The 5,175-nt window shown below is 43.6% G+C and overlaps 1 non-coding gene across 1 annotated transcript; it reads left to right on the top strand.

Annotated features, from left to right (window-relative positions):
- Positions 1–1,380: 1,380 nt before the first annotated feature.
- On the top strand, positions 1,381–1,462 carry trnas-gcu (transfer RNA serine (anticodon GCU)). The gene has a single exon. It is a non-coding gene; the product is annotated as a tRNA-Ser (tRNA).
- The last annotated feature ends 3,713 nt before the right edge of the window (positions 1,463–5,175 follow it).

Raw genomic sequence — 5,175 nt, 5'->3', positions numbered from 1 at the left:
CAATTTACAATGGCCAATTTACCTATCAACCTGCAAGTCTTTTGGAGGTGGGAGGAAACCAGAGCACCCGGCGGAAACCCACACAGACATAGGGATAACTTGCAAACTCCACACAGGCAGTACCCAGAACTGAATCCTGGTCGCTGGAGCTGTGAGGCTGCGGTGCTAACCATTGCGCCACTGTGCTGCTGTTGGTGTTTTGATAAATGAAGGAAGTTCCCTCCACCCATTTCTTTTGGACAGACAGTGTGGTATAAGGATGTGAAGGGTTAATGCTGAAGATAGTGGGATCAACCCCTCCCACTGTCAGAGTGATGATGGAACAGTCACATGAGATGAAGTTTGGGAGAAGAGAGAGCAGCACCAAGGATGCTAGCTTAGCAGGCTTGATGAGTGTGTATAGAGTATTGTGCAAATTAGAAAAGAGTTCTTAGTTCTTTCAGCAGGAACTGTGTCCAGAAAATATCGAGAAACTCACAATTTTATTATTCAGGAGTCGGAACACAGATATTAATTCCAAGTGACAGTTCTGGGACCAATTAACAAAAAAAGTAGAGAATAATATTGCTCACTGATTGAAATCCCCCAGTGAGGAGACAGTTAAACAGGTGATCTTTTGGGGCATCCTTCGATCCAAGGTTTCAGCAACATTTAATCTCCCTTTTTGGTGAAATTCTCTGTTATTTGCAACTTTTTTTTATCAGCTTTGATGGGCGAGTGAAAAAACTGAAAAGATTGAACAGTTCCATCCTTTCTTTTCTTCCTTCTTCTCTTCTTTCCATCAGTTTCTCTTTTCTGTCCCAGATCAATATAATGATGAGAATCCCAATTTAATCTGCTGTTTCTGGTGTTTTATCCATTCCAATCAAAATTTCAACATTCCAATCAAATCTATTTGTTATTCCACAGTGTCTCTCCATGTGTTTTATTCTGTTGTATTCTCTCACAGTCTGTTTGATGATCAATGTTACATCTCACTCTCTGTTCTGGTGAAGATCAGATGCAGTGATATCTGTTTACACCACCCGACATGTTGGCCTGATGCTGTGCCTCGCTGATCATGTGGGGTTAAAGCAATTCTTCCAGTCAGTTAGTTCAGTTTTCATTTCATGAGAAATTCGGTCATCATGACTTCATCAGTGACCTAATGGTTCAGGTGTCTGAGTGATGTTAATCATGATGTGATGAAATGATTGTATGTTCCAGTCTTTCCGTGGTGGGTTTTCACACTGAGTAGAAACGTGTTGGACCTGGTCTGGAAATGTTGCCCACTGCTCCATTCCCAACTTCATTTCCTTACAGAAGATATATTTCCATCATTCCACAGCTGGCTGCACTGCCAGAAGCTGTGCTGAAGGTGACAGCTATATCCCTGCAGCTGACAAGGTGGCCGAGAGGTTAAGGCGATGGACTGCTAATCCATTGTGCTTTGCACACGTGTGTTCGAATCCCATCCTTGTCGCGAGTTTATGAGCTGTTTCGTGTATTATTTATGTTGGGTGAGCTCATGTGTGAAATCAGCCTCGAAACCTGTTCTTGTCAATGTCCAGACAGTGATTCCAGAATTTGTTACACTTTATTAAAATTGAGACAGACAATTGGAATTCTTCACCCAAACTGCAGTGGAATGAAGATCAAATAGGGATCACGAAACGGAGCAGGATTATTCCTCCCCTCCTTCCTTCCATCATTACTTTCCCTGGATTTGCACCAAGTGAAAGACAAATGAGAAAAGCAAATGGCGAGGGAGCAGATGCAGAAAATTATCCTTTGGCAAAAAATTTATTTTCAAATCTTCTTGATAGATTAAGTGAGTGAGCAATGCTTTGGCAGATGGAGTTTAAAATGAGGGGTCATCGACTACCGACGATAGATCAGAGTGTTTTTTTGGAAGAGGTGAGATGTTAGAAACGGTTGAGGAGCAGAGACCCGAATACTGAATTAATAAAAGCTCGTGGACTGGTAGAAAATAATGTGAAAAGTGAACAGAATATGAAGATTGGAACTCATGTTGCAGTGATATAAAGCTCTGTGCTCCTGAAGTAAATGTCCAAGCCCAGATTGTGGGGAATCTGTGGAGAGTGATTTGGTTTTTATTCATTCTTGGGTGTGAGTATCGCTGATAAGGCGAGCATTTATTACCCATTCCTATTGCCGTTGAGAAGGTGGTGGAGAGCTGCCTTCTTGAACTGATGCAGTCCATATGGTGCAGGAACACCCACACTGCCGTTGGGGAGGGAGTTCCAGGATTGTGACCCAACAACAGTGAATAAATGGCGATATCGTTCCAAGTCAGGATGGTGAGTGACTTGGAGGGGAACCTGCAGGTAGTGAGTTCCCATGCATCTGCTGCCCTTGTCCTTCGAGGTGGTAGTGGTCACGAGTTTGGAAGGTGCTGTTGAAGGATACTTGGCGAGTTGCTGCAGTGCATATGGAGATGGTACACACTGCAGCCACTGTTTACTGGTTGTGGAGGGATTGAATGTTTAAGGTGGCGGGTTAGGTGCCGATCAAGTGCGCTGCTTTGTCCTGGATGATATTGAGCTTCTTGAGTGTTGTTGAGTGGGATGTATTCCATCACACTCCTGACTTGTGCCTTGTAGATGGTGGACAGGATTTGGGGTGTCAGGAGGTGAGATACTTGCTGCAGAATTCGTAATCTCTGACCTGCGCTTATAGCCACAGCATAGATGTGACTGGTCCAGTTACGTTTCTGGTCAAGATATTGATGGTGGGGGATTTAACGATGATAATGCTTCTGAATATCAAAAGGTAGATTTTTTTTCTCTCTCATTGGAGATGTTCACTGCTTGGCACTTGTGTGGCCAGAAGGTTGCTTGCCACTTATCAGCTCAAGCCTGAATGTTGTTCAGGTCTTGCTGCTTGCAGGCACAGACTGCTTCAGTATCTGAAGAGTTGTGAGTCATCATCTAACATTCCCACTTCTGACTTATGTTGAAGAGAAAGTCGTCAATGAAACAGCTGGGTTTGGGTCTAGGACACTACCCTGAGAAACCCCTGAGGCAATGTCCTGGGCTGAGATGATTGGCATCCACGAACCACAACCATCTTGTTTTGTGCGAGGTACGACTCCAGCAAGTGGAGAGTTTTCCCCCGGATTCCCAGTGACTTCAATTTTGCTAGGGATCCTTGATGCCACACTCACTCAAGGGTGGTTCAAGAAGGCAGCCCACCCCACCACCTTCTCAAGGGCAATTAAGGATGGGCAGTAAATGCTGGCCTGACCAGCAACGCCCACATCGCATGAATGAATGAATAAAAAAGTGAAGTATCCCTTGTGTCATTGTTTTGGTAGAAAATATAACCCTGGTGGAATTGCCCCTCCCAATCACACCTCACTTCATAGAACATAGAAAATGGAGAAAATTTATGGCACAGAATGAGACCATTTAGCAATCGTGTCTGTGCCAGCTGAAAAAGAGCGATCCAGCCCAATCCCACTTTCCAGGTCTTGGGAATGGGATCTGAACAGATCTCAGAGCTCACATTATGTGAATGTTCTGTTGAAGTATTGGTGAGCTGATATACCAGGGGAGATTCACACTGTTAGACACAGTGTGAAATACATTCAAGTATTTATAAAACATTGTAACATGTGAGTAATATTCCCCATTGCTTTCTCAGCACTGATGGATTGTGAAGTGGGAGACAGCCAGAAGTCCCAGTGATCCACACTGACCCTGAGCTGAGAATGAAATGAGATAAAGTTCAATCTTCAGCAGCGAGTTGCTGCAGAGAGGTAAGAGTCCTGAATCAAGGAGAGACTTTCTCATACTGCTGTTGAATCTCATTTCAAACACTCCTTGAACTCTCTGCCGAGGAATTCAGAGCTGGAGAATGCCTGTAAAATCAGCCTAAAAAGGAAATAAAAAACACCCACCGTGGGGCTCAAACTCAAAAACTTGAGATTCAGAGTTTCATGCTTTCATCGACTGAGCTCACTAGGCCTGAGACAGTGTCCCCGGCCTATCTGTTATTGGACAGTGCAGCTGTTGGCTCCATCCCAGGTGCTGAATTTGTTCTGTAAACCATGAACCAGCTTCCTCTCAAATCCCAGGTTTATCAATAAATCCTCTTACAAAATCCCCAAAGTGTGATATATTCCTCTCACTCATCCAGAATAAAAGTTACATCTTTTGCTCTTTTTACCTTCCAAGCATTGACTTCTATTTTGCTCAGCATTTATTTCTCTCTCGTTTTTATGTTGTGCATTTCCTAATAAACATTTCATTTCAATTATTTATGAGGGATGAAATGAACAGAAGAGATTTTCTGCAATGGTACCAGGGGTGTGGGACAGAGCGAGTGGTTTGGATCTGGAATACACTGCCTGAGAGTGTGCTGGAGGCAGATTCAATCGTGGCTTTCAAAAGGGAATTGGATAAACACCTGAATAGAGAAAATTTGCAGGGTTACAATGAAAGGGCAGAGGAGTGGAATTAGCTGATTTGCTCTTGCAAAGAGCTGTCATGGACATGATGGACTGAATGGTCTCCTTCTGTACTGTAACCATTTGATTCCTTGATTCTAACTCTGTCAAAGTTGTTCTGAACTTGCTCTGCTCCAAGGAGAACAACCCCAGCTTTTCCAGTGTCTGCACATAACTGAGGTTATGAGGAACCATGGGGAACCCACTGTAAACCTTCCTCCAGACAGAAATACAACTGTTCACCACCACACTGTGACCCAGCTGTTCACAATATATATCAATGATTCGGATGTGGGGACCAAATGTACTATTTCCAAGTTCGCAGATGACACAAAACTAGGTGGGAATGTGTGTTGTGAGGAAGATGCAAAGCGGCTTCAAGGGGATTTGGAAAGACTTAGTGAGTGGACAAGAAAGTGGCACATGGAATATAATGTGCAAAGATGTGAGGTTGTCCACTTTGGCAGGAGAAACAGATGTGCAGATCATTTCTTAAATGGTAAGAGATTAGAAAGTGTAGATGGACAAAGGGGCCTGGGTGTCCTTGTCAGTAAGTGACTGAAAGCTAACATGCAGGTGCAGCAAGCAATTAGGAAGGCGAATGACATGTTAGACTCTCTCACAAGAGGATTTGAGTACAGGAGTAGTGAAGTATTGCTTCAATTGTATATAACCTTGGTTGGACTGCACTTTGGAATACTGTGCGCAGTTTTGGTCCCCTTACC

Source organism: Heterodontus francisci, unplaced genomic scaffold (genome assembly GCF_036365525.1).
Source record: "Heterodontus francisci isolate sHetFra1 unplaced genomic scaffold, sHetFra1.hap1 HAP1_SCAFFOLD_58, whole genome shotgun sequence".
In the NCBI taxonomy this organism is placed as follows: Eukaryota; Metazoa; Chordata; class Chondrichthyes; order Heterodontiformes; family Heterodontidae; genus Heterodontus; species Heterodontus francisci.
The sequence above is the reverse complement of the archived record's forward strand: the minus strand, read 5'-3'. Positions and strand labels throughout refer to the sequence as shown.